The 15,970-nt window shown below is 42.1% G+C and overlaps 1 long non-coding RNA gene across 1 annotated transcript in view; it reads left to right on the top strand.

The window, feature by feature from the left end:
* The window catches only part of LOC309810126, a 250,433-nt gene that overhangs the window by 12,942 nt on the left and 221,521 nt on the right, over positions 1–15,970 (top strand). The gene's annotated exons all lie outside the window — the stretch shown is intronic.

Genomic DNA, 15,970 nt, shown 5'->3' with positions numbered 1-15,970 from the left:
CAGCATTTATTATTTCTAGATTTTTTGATGATGGCCATTCTGACTGGTGTGAGATGATATCTCATTGTAGTTTTGATTTGCATTTCTCTAATGAGTAAAGATGTTGAGCATCCTTTCATGTGTTTGTTGGCAGTCTGTATATCTTCTGTGGAGAAATGTCTATTTAGGTCTTCTGCCCATTTTTGGATTGGGTTGTTTGTTTTTTTGTTATTGAGCTGCATGAGCTGCTTATAAATTTTGGAGATTAATCCTTTGTCAGTTGCTTCATTTGCAAATATTTTCTCCCATTCTGAGGGTTGTCTTTTGGTCTTGTTTATGGTTTCCTTTGCTGTGCAAAAGCTTTGAAGTTTCATTAGGTCCCATGTGTTTATTTTTGTCTTTATTTCCATTTCTCTAGGAGGTGGGTCCAACAGGATCTTGCTGTGATTTATGTCATAGAGTGTTCTGCCTATGTTTTCCTCTAAGAGTTTGATAGTGTCTGGCCTTACATTTAGGTCTTTAATCCATTTTGAGCTTATTTTTGTGTATGGTGTTAGGGAGTGATCTAATCTCATACTTTTACATGTCCCTGTCCAGTTTTCCCAGCACCACTTATTGAAGAGACTGTCCTTTCTCCACTGTACATTCCTGCCTCCTTTATCAAACATAAGGTGACCAAATGTGCGTGGGTTTATCTCTGGGCTTTCTATCCTGTTCCATTGATCTATCTTTCTGTTTTTGTGCCAGTACCATACTGTCTTGATTACTGTAGCTTTGTAGTATAGTCTGAAGTCAGGGAGCCTGATTCCTCCAGCTCCATTTTTCGTTCTCAAGATTGCTTTGGTTATTCGGGGTCTTTTGTGTTTCCATACAAATTGTGAAATTTTTTGTTCTAGTTCTGTGAAAAATGCCAGTGGTAGTTTGATAAGGAATGCATTGAATCTGTAGATTGCTTTGGGTAGTAGAGTCATTTTCACAACGTTGATTCTTCCAATCCAAGAACATGGTACATCTCTCCATCTATTTGTATCATCTTTAATTTCTTTCATCAGTGTCTTATAATTTTCTGCATACAGGTCTTTTGTCTCCTTAGGTAGGTTTATTCCTAAATATTTTATTCTTTTTGTTGCAATGGTAAATGGGAGTGTTTCCTTGATTTCACTTTCAGATTTTTCATCATTAGTATATAGGAATGCCAGAGATTTCTGTGCATTAATTTTGTATCCTGCAACTTTACCAAATTCATTGATTAGCTCTAGTAGTTTTCTGGTAGCATCTTTAGGATTCTCTATGTATAGTATCATGTCATCTGCAAACAGTGACAGCTTTACTTCTTCTTTTCCAATTTGGATTCCTTTTATTTCCTTTTCTTCTCTGATTGCTGTGGCTAAAACTTCCAAAACTATGTTGAATAAGAGTGGTGAGAGTGGGCAACCTTGTCTTGTTCCTGATCTTAGTGGAAATGGTTTCAGTTTTTCACCATTGAGGACGATGCTGGCTGTGGGTTTGTCATATATGGCCTTTATTATGTTAAGGAAAGTTCCCTCTATGCCTACTTTCTGCAGGGTTTTTATCATAAATGGGTGTTGAATTTTGTCGAAAGCTTTCTCTGCATCTGTTGAGATTATCATATGGTTTTTCTCCTTCAATTTGTTGATATGGTGTATCACGTTGATTGCTTTGCGTATATTGAAGAATCCTTGCATTCCTGGAATAAACCCCACTTGATCATGGTGTATGATCCTTTTAATGTGCTGTCGGATTCTGTTTGCTAGTATTTTGTTGAGGATTTTTGCATCTATGTTCATCAGTGATATTGGCCTGTAGTTTTCTTTCTTTGTGACATCCTTGTCTGGTTTTGGTATCAAGGTGATGGTGGCCTCGTAGAATGAGTTTGGGAGTGTTCCTCCCTCTGCTATATTTTGGAAGAGTTTGAGAAGGATAGGTGTTAGCTCTTCTCTAAATGCTTGATAGAATTCGCCTTTGAAGCCATCTGGTCCTGGGCTTTTGTTTGTTGGAAGATTTTTTATCACAGTTTCAATTTCAGTGCTTGTGATTGGTCTATTCATATTTTCTATTTCTTCCTGATTCAGTCTTGGCAGGTTGTGCATTTCTAAGAATTTGTCCATTTCTTCCAGGTTGTCCATTTTATTGGCATAGAGTTGCTTGTAGTAATCTCTCATGATCTTTTGTATTTCTGCAGTGTCAGTTGTTACTTCTCCTTTTTCATTTCTAATTCTATTGATTTGAGTCTTCTCCCTTTGTTTCTTGATGAGTCTGGCTAATGGTTTATCAATTTTGTTTATCTTCTCAAAGAACCAGCTTTTAGTTTTATTGATCTTTGCTATCGTTTCCTTCATTTCTTTTTCATTTATTTCTGATCTGATTTTTATGATTTCTTTCCTTCTGCTAACTTTGGGGTGTTTTTGTTCTTCTTTCTCTAATTGCTTTAGGTGCAAGGTTAGGTTGTTTATTCGAGATGTTTCCTGTTTCTTAAGGTAGGATTGTATTGCTATAAACTTCCCTCTTAGAACTGCTTTTGCTGCATCCCATAGGTTTTGGGTCGTCGTGTCTCCATTGTCATTTGTTTCTAGGTATTTTTTAATTTCCTTTGATTTCTTCAGTGATCACTTTGTTATTAAGTAGTGTATTGTTTAACCTCCATGTGTTTGTATTTTTTACAGCTCTTTTCCTGTAATTGATATCTAGTCTCATAGCATTGTGGTCGGAAAAGATACTTGATACAATTTCAATTTTCTTAAATTTACCAAGGCTTGATTTGTGACCCAAGATATGATCTATCCTGGAGAATGTTCCATGAGCACTTGAGAAAAATGTGTATTCTGTCTTTTTTGGATGGAATGTCCTATAAGTACCAATTAAGTCCATCTTGTTTAATGTATCATTTAAAGCTTGTGTTTCCTTATTTATTTTCATTTTGGATGATCTGTCCATTGGTGAAAGTGGGGTGTTAAAGTCCCCTACTATGATTGTGTTACTGTCGATTTCTCCTTTTATGGCTGTTAGTATTTGCCTTATGTATTGAGGTGCTCCTATGTTGGGTGCATAAACATTTACAATTGTTATATCTTCTTCTTGGATCGATCCCTTGATCATTATGTAGTGTCCTTCTTTGTCTCTTCTAGTAGTCTTTATTTTAAAGTCTGTTTTGTCTGATGTGAGAATTGCTACTCCAGCTTTCTTTTGGTTTCCATTTGCATGGAATATCTTTTTCCATCCCCTTACTTTCAGTCTGTATGTGTCTCTAGGTCTGAAGTGGGTCTCTTGTAGACAGCATATATGTGGGTCTTGTTTTTGTATCCATTCAGCCAATCTGTGTCTTTTGGTGGGAGCATTTAGTCCATTTACATTTAAGGTAATTATTGATATGTATGTTCCTATTCCCATTTTCTTAATTGTTTTGGGTTCGTTATTGTAGGTCTTTTCCTTCTGTTGTGTTTCTTGCCTAGAGAAGTTCCTTTAGCATTTGTTGTAAAGCTGGTTTGGTGGTGCTGAACTCTCTCAGCTTTTGCTTGTCTGTAAACGTTTTAATTTCTCCTTCAAATCTGAATGAGATCCTTGCTGGGTAGAATAATCTTGGTTGCAGGTTTTTCTCCTTCATCATTTTAATTATGTCCTGCCACTCCCTTCTGGCTTGTAGAGTTTCTGCTGAGAGATCAGCTGTTATCCTGATGGGGATTCCCTTGTGTGTTATTTGTTGTTTTTGCCTTGCTGCTTTTAATATGATTTCTTTGTGTTTAATTTTTGACAGTTTGATTAATATGTGTCTTGGCATATTTCTCCTTGGATTTATTCTGTATGGGACTCTCTGTACCTCCTGGACTTGATTAACTATTTCCTTTCCCATATTAGGGAAGTTTTCAACTATAATCTCTTCAAATATTTTCTCAGTCCCTTTCTTTTTCTCTTCTTCTTCTGGAACCCCTATAATTCGAACGTTGGTGCGTTTAATGTTGTCCCAGAGGTCTCTGAGACTGTCCTCTGTTCTTTTCATTCTTTTTTCTTTATTTTGCTCTGCAGCAGTTATTTCCACTATTTTATCTTCCACCTCACTTATCTGTTCTTCTGCCTCAGTTATTCTGCTATTGATCCCATCTAGAGTATTTTTCATTTCATTTATTGTGTTTTTAATAGATGCTTGATTCATCTTTAGTTCTTCTAGGTCCTTGTTAACTGTTTCTTGCATTTTGTCTATTTCCAAGATTTTGGATCTTGGAAATAGAATCTTGGTTCATCTTTACCATCATTATTCTGAATTCTTTTTCAGATAGACTGCCTATTACCTCTTCATTTGTTAGGTCTGGTGGGTTTTTATCTTGCTCCTTCTCCTGCTGTGTGTTTTTCTGTCTTCTCATTTTGCTTATGTTACTGTGTTTGGGGTCTCCTTTTTGCAGGCTGCAGGTTCGTAGTTCCCGTTGTTTTTGGTGTCTGTCCCCAGTGGCTAAGGTTGGTTTAGTGGGTTGTGTAGGCTTCCTGGTGGAGGGGACTAGTGCCTGTGTTCTGGTGGATGAGGCTGGATCTTGTCTTTCTGGTGGGCAGGTCCACGTCTGGTGGTGTGTTTTGGGGTGTCTGCGGACTTTTTATGATTTTAGGCCACCTCTCTGCTAATGGGTGGTGTTGTGTTCCTGTCTTGCTAGTTGTTTGGCATAGGGTGTCCAGCACTGTAGCTTGCTGGTCGTTGAGTGAAGCTGGGTGCTGGTGTTGAGATGGAGATCTCTGGAAGATTTTCGCCATTTGATATTATGTGGAGCTGGGAGGTCTCTTGTGGACCAGTGTCCTGAAGTTGGCTCTCCCACCTCAGAGGCACAGCACTGACTCCTGGCTCCTCAATTTGGGACGATTTGTTGTCTATTCATGTATTCCACAGATGCAGGGTACATCAAGTTGATTGTGGAGCTTTAATCCACTGCTTCTGAGGCTGCTGGGAGAGGTTTCCCTTTCTCTTCTTTGTTCTCACAGCTCCTGGGTCTCAGCTTTGGATTTGGCCCCGCCTCTGCGTGTAGGTCGCCGGAGAGCGTCTGTTCTTCGTTCAGGCAGGACAGGGTTAAAGGAGCAGCCTCTTCGGGGACTCTGGCTCACTCAGGCTGGGCGGGAGGGAGGGGCACGGAGTGCGGGGCGAGCCTGCAGCGGCAGAGGTTGGCGTCACATTGCACCAGCCCGAGGCGCGCCGTGCATTCTCCCAGGGAAGCCGTCCCTGGATCCCAGGACCCCGGTAGTGGCGGGCTGCACAGGCTCCCGGAAGGGCAGTGTGGACAGTGACCTGCGCTCGCACACAGGTTTCTTGGCAGCGGCAGCAGCAGCCCCAGCATCCCACGCCCATCACTGGGCTCCGCGCTTTCAGCCACGACTCGTGCCCGTCTGTGGAACCCCTTTAAGCAGCGCTCTTAATCCTCTCTCCTGGCGCACCAGGAAACCAAGAGGGAAGAAAAAGTCTCTTGCCTCTTCGGCAGCTCCAGAGTTTTCCCAGACTCCCTCCCGGCTAGCTGTGGCACATTAGCCCCTTTCAGGCTGAGTTCTCGCCGCCAGCCCCAGTCCTCTCCCTGCGCTCTGACTGAAGCCCGAGCCTCAGCTTCCAGCACCACCCGCCCCAGCGGGCGAGCAGACAAGCCTCTCGGGCTGGTGAGTGCCGCTCGGCACTGATCCTCTGTGCGGGAATCTCTCCGCTTTGCCCTACCCAGGTATGTGGTGAGTTTCTTGCCTTTTGGGAGGTCTGGGGTCTTCTGCCAGCGTTCAGTAGGTGTTCTGTAGGAGTTGTTCCACGTGTAGCTGTATTTCTGGTGTATCCGTGGGGAGGAAGGTGATCTCCGCGTCTTACTCTTCCGCCATCTTACCCGGAAGTCAAGGGGCCTTTTTAAATTTAAGTGAATACTGAGGAGCTTCAACTAGTCTTTATCTTCCCAAAGGGAAGAAAAGCAACTCAAGAAATGAACCCCACACCCCTTTTTTTTTTTTTGTAGTATGCGGGCCTCTCACTGCTGTGGCCTCTCCCATTGCGGAGCACAGGCTCTGGATGCGCAGGCTCAGCAGCCATGGCTCACGGGCCCAGCCGCTCCGCGGCATGTGGGATCCTCCCACACCGGGGCACGAACCCGTGTCCCCTGCATCGGCAGGCGGACTCTCAACCACTGCGCCACCAGGGAAGCACCCCCCCACACACACCCTTTTGAGGAGGGAAATTGACATCTGATCTTTGACTTTGTGTGTTCTTTGAGTAGATACCAGAAGAGCATAAAGGAACTGGCAGGGGGTGCCTGGAGAAGAGGCTAGAGAGAGAAACTGACAGGAGTCATCGGTCTGAGGGGAAAGATTTTTCTCTGTTGGTTCCAAGAGCATAGCATCAATGAGAGGAAGCTGCGAGAGGTATATTTCAGTCACATGACTCAGTCCCCAAAGCGACGTGGTTGAAATAGCACTGAATTAGGAAACTCTTGGTGACAAGGGGCAAAACCCCAGCACAAATGAGCTAGTCAAAGATACTAAGGAACTTAATAATGACTGAAACCAGTCACTCCTGGATTCCCATCACATGGTTAGAAATCTGCCTTCGTCCCCGGCCTCACCGGGCAGCCCCTGAGGGCCACATGGTTCGCATCCCAGGTCACACTCCACAGCTTAGCCGTTGGCTTGGCTGACAGCAGCCTCCCTCATAGTGGCCCCAGCACACTCCAGGGATCGTCTTTCCCAGAACCAAACTCTGACCTGGACAGTGGTGCTGACCACTGAGCCTCACAGAGGAGTGGGGAAGGAGGGGGTAGGAGTTCCCCACTGAAACCTCAAAATTGAGGTTGAGGTGACCCCTCATCCGTAAGAAAAGCAGGCTGCTTAACTGCCTGACAAAGGGGAAATGGGGGATACACAGGTGGTAAGAGGAGGTGCTGCCTGTCTCCAAGACGGGTCAGAATAAATGAAGCCCTTCACTTGTTTCTCTTGATCCGCACGAGGGCCGTGTGGGAGTCTGGAGCAGCACTTCTTAAGATGCCCTACTGCTCTGTCTGGTTCCACCCAGCTGGCTTCAGCACCAGACTTCCCAGCTTCAGGGCTCCCCCCGCCTCCTCCTCAGCCCCTCCAGCAGATACTCTTACACAAAGCTGGAGAACTGGTCTGACGGATGGAGCTGTGGAGGAGACAGGGCGAGCCTGGGTGGGGTAGGGGTAGGGGAACAGAGAACACGGGCCACTGCAGTGATCTCTCCCATCACGTCAGGAAAACCCAAGTTTTCCCAAGTGGGAAGTTCGACCTTGCAAGACACTGAGCTCCCACCCCTGGAGGCTAGGCCGTGCGTGATCTTAGGAACAAGGACTTGGAGGTTTATAAACACCCTCCGTGCCCTGCGGCCATATTTGAACTTTAGACAAGTCTACTTTGTGTGTCTCAGAGAGGCAGTATCTCTTCTCACCTGCCATCAAGGGTGTGCTAATTATTTAAAGCTAAATTTTTTTATTATGAATTATGGTCTGGTACATCTGGGTCTGTTAAACAATTCACTACATGCATCACACGTTGGATATAAGTTCCGGTCACTAAAGGAACACTGTGCCCAGATTTTCTTTCATACAGCTTGTAACAAACACCCAGATAGATCTAATATTGGGCCAAGTCTTTCCATGCAGACGGATAGGCCTTTACATCCCTTGGATGTTAGAACGCTAGGCTTAGCGCAGCTTAAGTTAGTCTGTAGAAACACTAGTGTTACAGGACTTCATACAGTCCACTTCGTGTGTCTTGAGGAAATTTCTCACCTGCTATCATTAAGGGTGCTGCTGAGAATTCAAAGCTAGTTGCATCTGAATTATGGCCTCACACATCTGGGACTCAAGCTTTAAGTGCCAGATCTGATAAAGACTGGTAACACACCCCTGATAGAGGGGAAAAATAGTAAAAGGGCAAAAACCAATAAACAAGTGAAAAAACCTGGCCAGCCTCCGTAAGTGATGGGAAGTAAAAATGACAGGAACCACCTAGAAGAGAAACTGAAGCCCTTTTGGTCTTATTCATTTCTGAGATAAATAGTGGATTCAGTACAAAGGATTCCAAGAGCAAAGTTAAAACTGTTGGAAGATACCTCCTAATATTTAATGAGGCACTTATCTCCTGGCCAATTTGTCTTGGAAGGCACACCAGGAAAGTCTATTTTATTTCTCTAAGTTAAAAGAGAGATGGGAGCTTTATTGCGACTTTTATCGTTTAATGCCTGAGGTGGCTACGTGAGAACACCTGCTTTGAAACGTTCAAGACTGAAATGATTATGAGGACGAAAAAGAAAACACTAGGGCCTCAGGATCTGTTGGACAATAGAGAAACCCAAAGTCGCTCTGTCACGAAGCCCCTTTCCCACAAGAAGCTGGGAAGCCTTCATTCAGCTCTCATGAGGCCCTTCAGCTGCCATTAAGACGGTGTCATCCCAACCCCCAGCTTGGCTGACTGCCAATGCGTATAGTTTTATATTTCATCATCATAGTGTAGTTCTATTCCAAAGAATCATCAGTTGGGTCAATAATTACTAAGGACTCAGTGGTGAGGAATACTGTTCTAGGAAGGTGATTTTTTTTTTTTTTTTTTTTTTTTTTGCCTTGCCAGGCAGCTTGCGGGATCTTAGTTCCCCAACCAGGGATTAAACCTGAGCCCCTTGCAGTGGAAGCGTGGAGCCCTAACCACTGGACCGCCAGGGAAGTCCCAGGAATAGAATTTTTATTCTAAGGAGGATTACCTAACGGCAGTGTCCTCCCAACACTAAGCTTTATCCTTGGCCTAGTAGACCTTTGGAGAGTAGCCTCCCCGGACCACCAAGTTCTAACTTCCTACCCGGTTTTACTGAGCCCAGCCTTGGCATTCTGCCATGTGCTTCTCTGTGGGGCTTCGCCACAAGCAGTGCCGAGAAACGTGATGCTGCGCTTGTTATAAGTGGTTTCGGAGAAGCGATTCCTGACTCTTCTAGGGTTCCTCCTGCAGGAACTGGAAGTCCAGTATGCACTTTGATTTGCAGACATTCCCACCTCCACCCCCAGTCTCAGGCCTTGCAGGGAAGTGTAGAAGGTTTGGGGCCAGCCCTCACGCTTTGACCTTCCCTGGGATGACCACCAGGCGGAGAACCCGGGGGAGTCTGTCTGGGTTACCTTGGGCTGTGCTGCTGGTGGTCATTTTGCCCTGGGAACCGACAACCCTGACGCTGCAGATGTCTGCAGGGCTTTCACTTGTGCCATAGGAGTTTTATGGAGACTTGAAGGCTTTGACCTTATCACTTAGGGACAGAGGCTGCACCCTGGAGTTACGAGAGTCTAGTCACTTTCACATAATTTGAATGTGCCCTTTAATCTCCAATTCAAGGTACTGTTGGAAGCATGTAAATTCCTGGCAGTACTTGAACTGCTGTTTCACACAGGCAATAATTGCATCAGTTCACACTTTCAGCCCCAGTGTGAAACAGAACGCTCAGCCCCATTAGTTATTGCATCAGCTCAGAGCAATCTGCTCTTCCAATCAGTTAAACCCTTTGCTCTTGAACAGTTGATGCCTGATTCTAATCGCACTTTAAATCCCCACCTGACAACCTATTTCACAATGAGCTCATTGGCTGAAAGAAATGACTTCCCAAAACTTAACCCTCACCTCCGGGACCAACTGGCCTTTAAAGAGATTTTCCAGGGTCTCCTAGGAACACCCCTATTACGTGTCTCTTCTCCCCTCCCCCCAGGCAGAAACCCTTCTCAGGCGTCCGTTCCAGGAATAGTCATGCGGCTCCCTAGTTAGTTTGTTTCTGTCCTAGGACACTACGGATGATGAAACTAGTTCTGTTTACTGTATTCTTTTCCTTTATTTACTTTTGTTAAACCAGTATTGCATGCTCGTTATAGGAAACATTGGAATATACAGCTAAGCCAAATGAAGAATAATAAGTTACGTAAATTCCCACCACCCCAAAACTACCGTAGCTACAATGTTGGCTACCTTCCCAGTCTTCTGTGTTTCCTGTTCGAATTGGCTGCTAGAAAGAGCCAGATACAAACCTCAATTTGAATGAGAATTTAACATATAACAAAGAAGAAAAGATATATAATAGATCATGCTGACTCTTCATTTGGAAGAAAATAAACAGACTCCTCCCTTATGCTATATGGAAAAATCCATCTCAAATAGCTTAAATATTTAAATGTAAAAAAAAACAATGAAGGGATTGTTTAAAAATCTGGTAGCCTACATATATATTCTAGGGGTGGAAGAGCCCTTTTTAAAATGAGAACCAGAAGCTATAATGGAAAATACATGTGATTTATCTACGTCAATAGATAAGTGACAGTACGTTTGTAATGCAAGTGACAAAACATATATAAAAATTTTAACTTTTAAATTTGAGAAAAAGACAAGATGCGAGAAAGATGCTCAGAGGATACAGATGAACAATTTACTGAATAAATTCAAATGGCCAACAAGCCAACAAACATATGAGAACTTGCTCAAATTCACTAGTTGCTAGAGAAAGGCAAAGTAAAGTTAATAATAAAACCATTTTATGCTTAAACTGGCAGAAAGAGCCATAATACCATATGCCTGGCGGGGGTGAGGAGGACGTACTCTTGATACTTTGCTGATGAAATGTGATGTGCTGAAATCTTCGGGGAAAGAAACTTGACAGCATCTATTAAAATTAAAAGTACATGTACCCCTTGACCCAGCAATCACACACCCGCAAAGGTAGCCCCTAGAAATAAAAGCAGTAGCTTTGAGGATGTGTCCAAGGAGGTTTACTGCAGCGTCGTTCAGAGGGAAGAAACAGGAAAAAAGAGAATGCCCGTCAGCAGAGGAGTAGCTTAATAATTTACGATACATCTCACACAAAGGAATATTTTTTTCCTTCAATAAAAAAATGAGTTACAATTAAACCAGATTATTTGGAGAGAATTCCCAAAGGTACATTTGAGTAAGAAAAGATGGAGAAAAGTGCATATAACATGATCCTATTTTTGAGGGGAAAATAAAAATGTGTGTGGGTGTGAGGGGGTTTATGTAAATACAGAGAACAGTATGGAAGGATGCGTATTAGGTTGAAAAATTGGTTACCTCAGTTGGGGGAGGAGAAGGAGAGACAAAGCCAAGTTAACAAAAAAAGAAAAGAACTTCACTAGAAATAAAAGTCTATGCCTATGATCATATCTATGCCTTTACATACAATTATATATGTTTTGGGGGGTTGATTTTATTTTTTTTTAATTTTATTGGAATATAGTTGTCTTACAATGTTGTGTTAGTTTCAGGTGTACAACAAAGTGATTCAGATATACTTGTATTCATTCTTTTTCAGATTCTTTTCTCATCTAGCTTATCACAGCATGCTGAGTAGAGTTATCTGTGCTATACAGTAGGTCCTTGCCGGTTATCTATCTTCTATACAGTAATGTGTGTATGTTAATCCCAAACTCCTGATTTATCCCTCCCCCTCAGGTTTCCCCTTTGGTAACTATAAGTTTGTTTTCAATATCTGTAAGTCTGGTTGTTTTGTAAATAAGCTCATTTGTACCATTTTAAAAAATTAGATTCCACATATGAGACCATATGATATTTGTCTCTCTCTGACTGACCTCACTTAGGCGGATAATCTCTAGATCCATCCATGTTACTGCCAATGACATTATTTTGTTCTTTTTTAATGGCTGAGTAATATTCCCTTTTATATATGTACCACATCTTCTTTATTTCTCTGCCCATGGATATTTAGCTTGCTTCCATGTCTTGGCTATTGTAAACAGTGCTGCCTTGAATGCTGGGGTGCATGTATCTTTTCAAATTATGGTTTTCTCCAGATATATGCCCAGGAGTGGGATTGCTGGATCATTTGGTAGTTCTACTTTTAGTTTTTAAAGGAATCTCCCTACTGTTCTCCATAGTGATTGTACCAATTCACATTCCCATCAGCAGTGTAGTTGTTTTCTCCACACCCTCTCCAGCATTTATTGTTTGTAGACTTTTTGATGATGGCATTCTGACCAGTGTGAGGTGATACCTCATTGTAGTTTTGATTTGCATTTCTCTGATAATTAGTGATGTTGAGCATCTTTTCATGTGCTTTTTGGTGATCTGCGTGTCTTCTTTGGAGAAGTGTCTCTTTAGATCTACTGCCCATTTTTTGGTTGGGTGCTTGTTGTTTTTTTTTGTTTGTTTTGATGTAGAGCTACATGAGTTGTTTGTATATCTTGGAGATTAATCCCTTGTCAGTCCCTTTGTTTGCAAGTATTTTCTCCCATTCTGTGGGTTGTCTTTTTGTTTTGTTGATGGTTTCCTTTGCTGTGCAGAGCTTTTAAGTTTAAATAGGTCCCATTTGCTTATTTCTATTTTTATTACTCTTGAAGTGGATCCGAAAAGATACTGCCACAATTTATGTCAGAGTGTTCTGCCTATGTTTTCTTCTAAGAGTTTTATAGTATCCAGTCTTACATAAAAATAAACTCCAAATGGATTAAAGACCTAAATGTATGGTGTTAGGGAGTGTTCTAATTTCATTCTCTCACATGTAGCTGTCCAGTTTTCCCAGCACCACTTATTGAAGAGACTTTATTTTCTGCATTGTATATTCTTGCCCCTTTGTCATAGATTAATTGGCCATAGGTGTGTGGGTTTATCTCTGGACTTTCTATTCTATTACATTGAACAATTTCTGTTCTTGCACCAGTACCATACTGTTTTGATTGCTGTAACTTTGTAGTATAGTCTGAAGTCAGGACGCCTGATTCCTCTAGCTCCATTTTTCTTTCTCAAGATTGCTTTAGCTATTTGGGGCCTTTTGTGTTTCTATATAAATCTTAAAAGTTTTTGTTCCAGTTGTGTGGAAAATGCCATTGGTAATTTGACAGGGATTGAATTGCATCTGTACATTGCCTTGGCTAGTATGATCATTTTTACAGCATTGATTCTTCCAATCCAAGAACATGGTATATATCTCTACCTGTTTGTCTTCAGTTGCTTTTATCAGCATCTTGTAGTTTTCAGAGTACAGGTGTTTTGTCTCCTTAGCTGGGTTTATTCCTAGGTATTTTATTTTTTTAATGAGATGGTAAATGGGATTGTTTCTTTAATTTCTCTATCTGATCTTTCATTGTCATACAATTATATGTTTTATGGATTGAATTATTTCCCCCCAAAGAAGATATGTTGAAGTTCTAACCCCCAACACCCCAGAATGTAACCTTACTTGGAAATCTGGTCTTAACAGAGATAATCAAATCAAAGTGAGGTCATTAGGATGGGCCTTAATCCAATATGACTAGTGTCCTTATAGAAAGGGGATGTTTGAATACAGCCAGACAAACAAAGAGGGAAGATGCTATGAAGACACACAGGGAGAGCACCATGTAAAGACAGAGGATTGGACTGATGCATTTACAAGCCAAAGAATGCTGAAGATTGCTGACAAACCACCAAAAGGTAGGAATAGGCAAGGAGGGGTTTCAGAGGGAGCAAGGCTCTGTAGACACCTTGATTTCAGACTTCTAGCCTCCAGAACTGTAAGACCAAAAAAACTTGTTATTTTAATCCACCCAGTTTGTGGCACTTTGTTATGGCAGCCATAGGAAATGAATACAATGTGCATATGTATAAAAAATCAAATAGATTTTAAAAATCCTCATCTAAGAAAAATTCCTATAAGTTCAGAGCCATATTTATACCTCAGTCCCATTTAGTAGCTTTATTGTATTTACTTGAATCCAATTTTGACCCTCATGCATACAAGCATCTTGACATCCATCTTCAATCATTTTTGGAATATGGGGCTGTCGGGTTATCTAGATCCTGTTGACTTGGGTCTGACAGCCTAGTTGAGCCATACAAAATAAAGGAAACTGAGCAAGGTGAGAGAAGATGCAGATGCAGGGTGATGTGGTCACATAGCCCTTGATCATCAGAAAGAGAGGAAAGACTATCAAACCACTCAGAGCAATCTCAGGACTCACTTCCAAGTCCTAGTTCCCCTCCACTTTTGGCCTGATCATACTAGTTTCTGTGAGAGGTGTCCTTTTGAGAAACCCCCCTTTTCACTTAAGCTCATTTGAATGGATGTCTGCTTACCATAACCAAACTTAAGGAAAGAATGATAGGAAGTTCATGGTGGCCAAAGGAAAAATTGTTGGTTGGTGCGTTTTGAGTTAAGGTGTTGTATAGTCAAAGGATTGAGTCCCTCTTGCCTTCAATTAACCAGTATAGCCCTACCATTGACAGTTGAGAGAAGGATCCACATCATATAATAGCAAATTGTGATCTGTTTTTGATGCAAAGATAATTAAAAGAGCAAAGCATTAAATAAGAACTTAAACATATTCTTTGGACTGAAATTAGGAAGAACCTATATATAAGAAGTGAAATCAATGATCAGTAGAAGTAAGCTCTCTAAAGAAATTGATGACTAGAAGGATGTAGGAATGAAGGGAGCTGAGGCCAGATTACATGAGCCAGAACATCTCAGTAGAAGGTTGGTGTCCATGGACTGTGGAAAAGAGGATCACAGAATAGAATGTGTTGGTGTACCTTCAACACTGAGCAGGGGGTTGGGTGGGGTGGAGGAAGCCCTGACTTTCCGGGCCACCCATGAGATTGTTGGAATGTGTCCACAGTGGAAAGGGAGATGGCAATCTGACAAAACTTGAGGGCACCCATCAGTAATACCATAAAGGTACTCCTCTTGCTTAGACTGGATGCTCATCCAACAATCTTCTGATTATAAATCTTCTCGGCAAATAGATTTCTTTGTAGAGAGAATACTCTGAGCTCTCATAAGCATCCTGCCCACTGGGCACTTGTATTTTTTCTGAATAGGAATAAGTGACATTTCACTTGATGTCAGTCTTCGGTGATTCAGTCCACTCATATGTAGGTAAAACAGGAACATAGAGTTTCTGGCCAGCTCTCTTCCCTAGATAGTAGCTCTAGTGCACCCTTGTTTTATCTATCACCCAGCAGATGAGGGATTAGGGCTGTAAGTACCAGCAGGAAGACTAGGTTAACTGTGTAGGGTTATCTTGATATGGAGGAGGAGGTGGTGGTGGTGTGTGGGAGTATGTGTATGTTTAGGGTCACATGCTCTGATGATGGGCTAACTAACTGTGGAAAGAATATTGGGGGGAATGGCCAAAATTCTAATTCTGGCTGTCAATCTCAGTATTGCTTTCACACAAACATAGTGACACAGCAAGTGACAACTACAACTTTTGATCTAAAATTGTTGAGTACGTAGACAATGCAAAACTATGACGTGGGTCACCAAACAAAACTCTTCAGTTAATTATTGGCTTTAGCTAAAATGGGATGGATCAAGAAAGTCAACAAAATAAAATGTATCTTTCCCCCAGACCAGCACCCTCCCTACTGGCTAAGAATCAGATTTATACATTGGTTTATAAGAGTTCCCTTAAATAAGTAAAACCCAAATCTCCTGAGCCATACTCACTGCTGGAAAATCAAAAGCCTGGATTAGAGCTTAATTAGGTTTAGTTAATTAAGCTTAATTGGTTCATACATGTACCCAAAGCAGTGATCACTTACTACATGCCTTGCTGGTTGTGACATGCTTGGCACACACGTGTAACTCCTCCCAGCCCCAGAGGTCTTGATCCCATTCAACATCCAAAGTCCACCTGCTCTTGGGTACCACTGACGCTGGCCCTCTGTGCCTGGGCCTCCCCAGTCCACTCTGAGTTATGGTTATGTCAACTCAGTGGGGGGTCCTGCTCTTTTAATACCAGCTTTCTCCTTTTTATCCCAGAGCCTTGCTTTTGGGAACTGCATTGGGTATGTCACTGAGCTAGACTGTCCTCTTCTTAGAAATTTCTCTGAGCCTGAAGAAAGCTGGGTACTTTCTAACTGTTGGCTCTCTGCTCACTTATCTCAGATGGGTGTCCTGCTTCTCCTTAGGGATTGCAGGGCAGCAACTACCACTCTTTGGGTCCAAATATGGTGAATCCCATTATGAGCCCCAAAGTCCTCAAAG

Source organism: Mesoplodon mirus, assembly GCF_964341445.2.
Source record: "Mesoplodon mirus genome assembly, chromosome: 9".
NCBI classification, from domain to species: Eukaryota; Metazoa; Chordata; class Mammalia; order Artiodactyla; family Ziphiidae; genus Mesoplodon; species Mesoplodon mirus.
This window is presented reverse-complemented; position numbering and strand designations above follow the sequence as displayed.